Source organism: Pundamilia nyererei, unplaced genomic scaffold, assembly GCF_000239375.1.
Source record: "Pundamilia nyererei isolate P.nyererei 1_Seehausen unplaced genomic scaffold, PunNye1.0 scaffold00017, whole genome shotgun sequence".
NCBI lineage: Eukaryota > Metazoa > Chordata > Actinopteri > Cichliformes > Cichlidae > Pundamilia > Pundamilia nyererei.
In genome coordinates this window covers 823327-832894 of record NW_005187418.1, presented here as the reverse complement: position 1 = coordinate 832894, position 9568 = coordinate 823327, and the positions used below count along the sequence as shown (strand labels likewise).

Here is a 9568-nt window from a genome sequence, read left to right as displayed (position 1 = left end):
CAATGAAGCTGAAAAAATGTAGTTGTTCACCAGCATCGCAATTCCATTACTTTTTATCATGGCTTACCTTGGTGTGGTTTGCAAAGTGCTTCAGAAAGATGAGGAAATCTGTTTCTTGCACCCATCCTGATTTATTTCCACTACCAGTACTTCCTACTGGTCCATCTCTGACACAGTGGTCAGCATAATGTATGTGTGAGAACACAAACAGTGGAGGAATTGTGTTGCCAATGGCATTAACTGCATATACAAAGGTGACCAGTGAACCTCTCTCTGCTGATGTCGTTCACAAACTTGTTTAATATAAGTTAAAGTAATAGTGTGGTAAGTTGTAACGTCTGCATTATTGTTACAACTGACCCAGACTCCTATAGCCATGAACTAGCTAACATTACAGCCAACGGCTAAAACATTAGCACTAAAGACCTACACAGAATATATCCCCCATAGACATACAAATATGCTATGCAGAAGGGTGCACTGCCACCTTCTGGTTAAAATTCAGTAAAAGTTTTGATTCTTTTTTACCCAGAAAATGAATTTGAGTATCTGTTCTGTTTCATTTATCTACTCCAGTGACCCATATTTTAAAATGTACTAATGTTGTTTTGGTTTGTTATTTTTATACATTAAGAAAAATATTATTTAGCCAATTCTCTTTGACTACTTCTTACAAAAAATTTAATTTATTTCATTCACATTAGGAAAAAAATTGGATTTAAAACTTAAAGTATGTTTGAGTGAACGATACGTTGCAGTATGTTAATATCGCTCTTATAGGTGAAGTTATGACTCTGTAAGATTTCCATCAATAACAAATGATAACGAACGCCATCATAGTCAGGCTTTTTATCTTTTGTTTCTAATTAATTCTAAATAAACATCTAATAATTAAAATATTTATTTTATTATATCAGAGACAGATAAATTAGGTGAAGGTAAAGGGCAGTATTCCCTCTAATGTTGCATTAAGGAACCCCAAAGTCACATCATATACATGCAGTGTCCAAATGTACCTGTTTTACCCTGAAACTGCCTGTGCGTGTATACCGTGTAAAGTCATGCTAAAGAAACTGTTTTATGATACATAACAGGAAAACCACACTCACTGTCTCTGTGGGTTAGGAAGTCTTTAAATTATTTTTTTCTCTTGGGTTCTGCCTATATTTCAAGTCTAGACACGCAAAATGTGCGTCTGAGCGAGAGTGTGTGGGCTGATGACGAAAAACAAGTAGTGCATTCTTCTTTCTAATGAACCCTCAGCTCAGAAAAACAAAGCCCCCCACTGTGGTCCACATGACTCAAACTGAGCTTATCGCACTTTTCTGTTTGTGTATGGCTGCTGCAGCTCGTCTCTGATATTAGGACGGCCTGTCTGCAGGTTCAGCCTCCTGCAGACTCTGCGAGTTCAGCAAAGCAGATCATAAGTAACTTTTACATTGATAAATAATAAAGAAACACATTTCCAGCTCTATTTTTTTATTCTTAGATTCTGCTAGAGTGGCCTTTCATGATTATCACTTTAAAAGAATCCTTATCTCATGCTGGACTTTCCAGAACAAATAAAGCTTCTGACAAAAAGTTTCATTTTTTAAATTTTAATCAAGTATTTTGTCTTCAAGTGTTATTAAACAACATACATTTGCATCACATAAATATTGAAAGAACATTAAAATAACGTAAATTATTCAGTTTTTCCATAGCTTGTTAAACATCAGAACTACACATCAGTTCACAGTAACAGTGCTAAAAACACACTCATGGCTTACAAATTACACATTCACTGATTCTATGTCAAAATTCCACATTAACAGTAACCGAGCATTCAGCTTTCCAGCATTTATTAAATGTGAATTTATTTATTGAATGTAAATGTAAATATGATAATCAAATGTACATATTCGTCTCCTTTTATCCATCTACCTTCAGTCTGAGGCTAACATGGCTGAAAATACATTTGAAAAACAGCAGTGAATTATAACCCATTTACTAAAAATAATCCACAAACCTTGTGATTATTCAAGAACAAAGGATGGTTCTGGGTAGTTAAGCTTGTACTTCCTCTGTAATGTTAGCTGGCTCCACACTTCTATTGGTTAGTGGATGTAAACAGTAGAAAGAATATAGTTCCTTTATGCAACTGCTTGCAGCAAGGCTTGTGTTTTGTTTCAGATAGTTATTTTAGACAAGACCCAATGACTTACTAAAACAGCTGGACACTACTGTATTGTAAAATTACTGAAACATGAGCATGAGGTGCATTTGCTGTTTGTGCGGTTATAAACACAGGCTGAACACAGATGTGTGACCATTCAGAAATGCCTTAAATGTGAGTTCTGTGGGGAAACAGAGATTGGCTACTATAAAACCTTTAGTGATGAGCTTAGCTGGTCGTTTTGACTCTTATTGAACAGAACATTAAAAGTCAGTCAGATCCATAAAAGTCAAATCTTCACATTTAACAGATTATTTTCTCTCGTGTTTGGCTGCCACAGTACTGTCCAAAACTCTTGAGCCACCCTTCATTTCTTTATATTTTGATTCCAAGGAGCAAGGCTTTTTTGCAATTTAAAGTGGTGTTGACTGATAGTCCTCCAGGCTTTTGTGTTTTTCTTCAGCGGCTTTTTCACTCATTTTCAGTCCAGTTTAGTATTTTCGCACAGACAAAGGGTTACCCAAAGAGTTATTAGCTGAAAACCTGACGTATCTTGTCATGTTGTGCAGTGTGTTCTTAAAAAATTTGAAGAAACTGGACAAGCGAAGACAAACAATGAAGTATCAGACCTAAAATCTATCATCAGAAATGGTCCCAAGTTGAAGGGTGGCTGTTAAGAAGCCATTTACAAGGACGGGAAACAGGAAATGAAAGCTAAGGTGTCCCAAATTACATAAAAATTAGACGGAAAATCAGTGGCAACTTTTGGTTCTGCAGTAAGTAAAGAAGAGGATGTGGAACAAGGTAGAACAGTGTCTACAGCCAACTGTAAAACATTGTGGAGGTACAGTCATGGGCCTGGATGACTGAGAACTTTCACAGACATAAGTCATGGGCCTGGTTTGGAGCTGCTAAGGCAGGCTGTATATTCTGTATTTTCATTATTGTTTGCACATTTCACTAAGCTTTTGATATGTCCCTAGCAAAATATGAAGAAAATCTGACTATGAAAAATTTCTTTTCATAGTCAGATATTGCTCACCATTGGAAGTTTAATATTGCATCACTTACTTTGTATTAGCATTAAGTGACAGTGACAGCACCAGAGTGATTTGAATCAAATAGACAGTCCTAAAACCTTTGTAGTTTATGGAACAGGCCAAAAAGAAAAATGCTCTGTCCCTATATTAGGATGCAGGATCTTTGGAGGATAAGTTAGTGTAAGGATGTTTTTTTTATTGTGTTCCATATTTACTTTTTACTTTCCATCCATCCATTTTATAACAGCTGGGCCCAGGTCGCGGGGGCAGAAGCCTAAGCAGAGAAGCCCAGACGTCCATCTTCCTAGCTACCTCCTCCATCATCCGACATCAAGCTGTTCCCAGGAAAGCCAAGAGATATAACTGCAACAGAATGTCCGGGCTGGCTTTGTTCATTATTTGTTCCTTTTAGGCTGAGCAGCAGTAAAGAACGACTAACCCAGGAGAAATCTCAAGTAAGATTTGGTCTTTTCATATGATTGGGTAAAGACAAGAAAAATCTAGAATATCAATATGTCTGTGAAGGTTCTCAGTCATCCAGGTCATCGTAGTCAAAGGAGCTTGCAAAGAAAAGCGTCTGGACTTCTTTAAGTTACTTGAAAACGTAAAGAAGGTAACGTAAAGAAGTCCAGACACTTTTCTTTGCAAGCTCCTTTGACTAGAATATCAATATAACATTTTAATTGGATCCATCTTCATTCGAGGAGTCACTCTTGCTTTGGTTTCCTCCTCCTGCACATTCGAAGGCACTTGAATCGTATGACTGCCACTACACAGGCTGTCAGCATAAACAAGATGACCAACAAAAAGCTTATAACATCCACAGAATGATACACATACCAGGGCATCTTATAAGACTCGGTGCGTAAATGTGCAGCTCCTTTGTGCCTCATAACAAACTCAATCCAGTAAACTGCAGCATCCAGAGGATGCATTGGTCTGTCTCGGTGGAGAGCAGACAGACGCTTCATGTTGTTTCTGTAGGAGGGATTGTTAAGAACTTCTTGTAGGACTTTGAGGAAATTCTGCTGGGTGACTTTTGTTACATCCACCATTTTAGCAGCTCCTCGAACTTCCATTCGCAAAATGTTTTCAAACTGGTCAAACAGCAGGGGAATGCCAATAATTGGCACACCATGGTACATGGACTCATAGATCCCATTGGCGCCACCATGAGCCACAAAGGCTTTTATCTTTGGGTGACCCAGCAAGTCGTTTTGGGGCATCCATTTCACCAGAAGGGTATTGTTCCCCACATTGTTGGGGCATTCACCAGCATGCCTCCATACGACCTTTTGAGGAAGCTGAGCAAAGGCAGCTGCGATTTCTGAAGTTATTTCTATTGGCAGACTATTCACCAGCGTCCCCAGAGACATCAGGATGAAGCCGTGTTCTCCTGAACTTTCAACAAACTCCTCCAACTCTGAAGGTAAGGCCTCAGCAGGCTTACACTGAAATCCTCCAATGTAGACAATGTTCGGCATGGTAGGCCTGGGGAATTCGAAGACAAAGTCCACTCTCATGAGCCACAGGTCTACTCCTTGAAGAAGCTGATAGAAGTTCACATCTGGGCCTAAGTACTTTTCTACCATTCTATCATAGGGAGGACACACTATAAACTTGTCAATGCAGGTGTTGAGGAAGTAGTGGAATGTGTTTTTGACTCTTTCAAAAAAGGTCATCTTGTCAGATATGGCATTTCCAGAAGTTGGGACATATGACGTTGGTGATGGAGCAACCACAAAATGGCCATCCCCACTGGTGATCCATCTGACGTTAAAAACAACTGGAAGCTTTAGTTTGTGGGCCACTATAACTCCAACAGGAAGTCCAGGGTCCATAAGAACCAGGTCAAAATTAGAGTCACGTATCTTCGACATTAGAGTCTTGTTCTCAAATATTTCTACACCTAACAGACTAGCTTGTTGGTGGATTTTTGATAATGAACCTAGCACTTCCCAGTAGAACTTCATGAAGGCCATCAAAGATGCCCCTTGTTTTTTGATTTCCAGTATCTTGACCAGGAAAGTTACATAGAAGTCCTGCTCCTCTATGCAGACAGCCTCTGGTAAGGTGACAGTGATGGAGCTGTAATGTGGTGCCTCTTCTTTGACATACCAGCTAGTGGCTGTGCGGACCACAGTGACTTCATGGCCTTTGGCGTGGAGGCTCTGGATCAGCAGGTTCATGTTCACCCAATGGCTGCCATCAACGGGGAACACCAGAATCTTTCCACCCTGGACAGGACTTGGAAGTAGTGACAATGTCACCCCCAGAAGAAACAGAGAAACTCCTGGAATGCTCCCCATGGATCAAGTCTGAGGAAAACCATAGAACAATTATAATTTAACTGTTAAGTTCACAGTCAATGTTGCAAGTATGATTGTACAAGTGATGCATAAATGACATCTTGAATTTCTTCCAACTGGCAAACTTACTTAAGTTGCAGGACCCACCAGATTACAGAATTATTGATTGAGTTGAAAGGGTTGTCTTTTTGAATGGTGCTACTTAGATAGCTTTCTTATTTCTAAGCAGGTAGTTAAAATTGCCTAAACCTGGCAGGTGTGCAAAAATAAAGGTAAAAAGTAAAAAGAGAAGAAAAACAAATACTAGTTCAAAACAAAAAAAAACCCCACAGGACTCTAATCACAATGTCCTGGCAGACAATACCATGTCTTTACATGGATTTTGTAGGTCTTGGACGAACAATTGTCTCTCAGCATCTAATACTGTTGCAAAAGTTTTGAATATAATGGTAAGATATGTATTACCATATAATGGTAAGACATAGGCATGCACTGTGTCATGACCTGATATGAATGAATGCATCCATGTATGAAGGTTAAATACTTCAAGTCAAAGTCAACTTAATTGTGAGTTCTGCTCTATGTTCAGGACATACACAGAAATCAAATGTCATATCCTCCTGATCCACAGTGTGCATACAGATACAGATTCGAAATTACATATTAGGTCTCAGCATATTAAAATGAATTACACAAGATACATTAAAGCCTAGATTCTATTATTGCTTTCTATGCACAAATACATTTGAGGCTTACAAGAATTCTTAAAGGTATATACGCTATTGCATTTCTTTATGTAAAAATATAAAGTATCAATGATTTATTAAAAGCCTCCATCAATTATTGCAAGTGAGGAAACATCAGAATGAAAGTCCTTCATGTAAAGTAAAGGCTAAGACATGGAGCATCTTTTTGAGAGCAGATAACTCTGAGTGGGTAAAGAGGTGAGGGAGGAAGTTCACTATCACGACAGCCTGGCTGATGAAACCTGGTGGAACCACCCAGAACTTTTCTCTGGGGTCACGAGACTAAAAAAGCTGTGTGAGGGGTTTGTGGGATCACCCGCAATACTAACAGTTTTGTAGAGGGAGGGAGAAGATTGAGGCCCCAGATAGCTTCCCTGCTCCATTTACTATATTCTGTGGCTCAAGGTGGTTGAGTCTTCAAACCACACAGAGATGCAGCTGGTGAAGATGCTCTCAATCATGCCTCAGTAGAAGGTGCACATGATGGGTACTAGGGCTGTCACTTGTCTAGATTGTTTTCACTGCACCACATACTAATTGAGATACCTCACTTCTGTAGTATGTCTCATCATTTTTGCTGTTGAAACCCACCATAGTTGTATCATCAAATCAAATCAAATCACTTTTATTGTCACGTCACATCACTGGTACAGCACATGTGAGTGAGATTCTTTTCTGCAAGCTTCACAAGCAACAGTGGTGTGCAAAACAAAGAAATGTAAGAAACAAGGCAATTATAAGAGCAGGAATGTGAGAATTATGAGAATAAATATATGTACAATTTCAGGATGTGCACAATAATGTATGTATGTGTGCCAAACTTTGACAATATCCCTATAAAGTTGCATCACTGCATATTGTTTAGTTTGGACTTTGTTAATTTGACTGAACGCCAAAAATAAATATAAATAAACCATAAATAAACCTGCAAATCTAATAAAGAGGTTATTGCTGTAGTGTGGGGTATGGTTGTGGGTCAGCAGAGTGAAGAGAAGACGACTCAGCAGACATCCCTGCTTGATGTGCTGTTGTTGACCTGAACTGCTGGTGGCCTCTCAGTGAGGAAATCCAGCAGTTAAATACAGGGGGAGGTGTTTCCAAGTGTCTATTAGAGACCCAATACTGTACTTGTGTCTTGGCAAAGACAAACACAATAAACTATTACTCAAGAAACACAAAAAAGGACCGAAGGCTCTGTATAAGCAAGACAGAGAAGAGCCATTGTGTCTAAATATGCCACTTTCTTGGTGTGTGTCAATCAGTCCATGGCTTTTTTTGCCCTGGGCCAAAATGTTGGCAAAGCTATAAGAGTATAATGCATCTAACTAGTGCACACAGTGACTTTCCACTACAGTTGGTGTTTTATGCACATTTTGAGTCATCTGGAAGATCTGCACAGTATCAGTGGAAAATCTTCCACAACACTTAATGTAGGATATATAGTGTGTCACTCCTTACAGAACATTGATAGTGTAATAATGCAATGACACAGTCACATCCAGCAACAACTCATTTAAAAAACTAAATGGAAACGATATTTGTAAAGTGAAATACGTCTCTTCAGAGATAACCCAATCAATAATCAATTGGTTTCTATGTAAACGTGTCTTCTTTTCTAAATGTCTTTTCCACAACTTGAAAAGATCTCATTTCACCTTGAACATTTCAGCCGACTTTCTGAGGTTGTGAGCTGTCTGCCAAAGCTGTCTAAAGTTTTATTTGTTTTGTTTTTGTGTTTTTTTTCCGGTAGCATGTACTTCAGACAGCTCCAAAAAGCTTGACTTTGGCCAAACAGGGCCAAATCATAACATTATTTAGTCCAAAAACAACATCCATGGACAACTGATGATTACTGGTTTTGCGCCTGGAGGTCCCTGTCATCATAATGGTGGTCTATTTGTTATTAAATGACCATACTATACTTCAAAGGTTGTATTCAATGTACAAAGCACCTATAGTATAGTGTGCCACTGGTGAGCTCACGCTGCGTGTATTCAAAACACTGCATTTAAAATGACTTGGAACAGTTTAATAACATCACTGTCTGAGCGACCAACAACAACAAGAGAAGAATTTTTGCCAGATGTGAGAGATCAGTGGAGCTTTTTACTCTGCGTATGTGTTGAATCACTTTAAAACTCGAGCAGTTGATTAATATATGACTGTTTCTCTTTCTGTGCAGTGACTTTGTGTCTGCAACAATCGTGTAACATAAAGTCGCAGAATCTTAGAGGTATGTAGCTGACATCATTGTGGAGGCAGATGCCCCCACAAGATCTTCTCTGGTTATTAAAATAATGGTTTGTCACATTCTGCTCATAAATGCACACTGTGTGCATTAACTCTAAATATACAGTTCTGTGTAATATAGCATTTTAATTCTTCTTTAAGCCACATTTCCTGTTGTTTTCTGCAGCTATCATTTGTAAATTAAACCATACTAAAAACCGCTAAATGCCCAACCTGTGCTCTATTTATTGCTACATTTAACAGAGGTTAAGTAACACCCACACCTCTTTGAACTCTGACTGGATTGGATCATGACATCATACCTAGAAAGATGCATCCCTGCATATTGTTTAGTTTGGACTTTGTTACTTTGACTGAATCTGTCCAGGCACACATAATACTTGCAACAAACTCAGAGCTTTTTGGAGTAGTTTCTGCTATAGGAGCTCCCTCAAGGATCACTTTGCCATAACGAGATCACACACAGGCTAACCTCACTGTGTAACATGAAATGTTGCAACAAATCAAAGTTCAGGGGGTGTATGTATGTCCTGAGTAATGCCTGCAGTCTCTAATCTCGTCATCTACATTTAGCAGGGATTTTCTAACAAGCTAAAAACACCAAAGAGGAAGAAACATGCCCTTGTATTCAGTTTCTTTTCTGAATGCCAGCTGCTGAAGAAAAAACAACTAAGTCTTCTGAGTTTATTTCGGAAGTGCTGAGTAAGCATTTATAATAGTTTAACTGTTACTGTGAAGGATAGAAAGTGTTGTAACCTACCTTAAATGCCTGAGAATGTGGACAAAAGTACTTTGGATCCTCTCTGAGAGAAAGGAGCTCAGCTTCAGAGTGCAGGAGAAAAGAACCCAAATCCTAATTACTATGTTGCATAAGGTGGGAGGAGTGTGTAACCCGTGGGTTTCATATGCATGTGCGCAGTTTAGGGTTGGGAGAGGAAAGGGAAGTAGTCTTCCTACAGAGCACATACTCTGTGGCACACACACAAAAACTGTGGAGTAACACAATATCTTCTTAAACAGAATAAAGCCAGTGTGGTCTTGATCTGTATGAGCTCAGCCAGTGAGACA

The 9568-nt window shown here is 38.9% G+C and overlaps 1 pseudogene; it reads right to left on the bottom strand.

The window, feature by feature from the left end:
* Window positions 1-3857: 3857 nt before the first annotated feature.
* On the bottom strand, window positions 3858-9356 carry LOC102211548 (UDP-glucuronosyltransferase 2B31 pseudogene; annotated as a pseudogene).
* Between the last annotated feature and the right edge of the window lie 212 nt (window positions 9357-9568).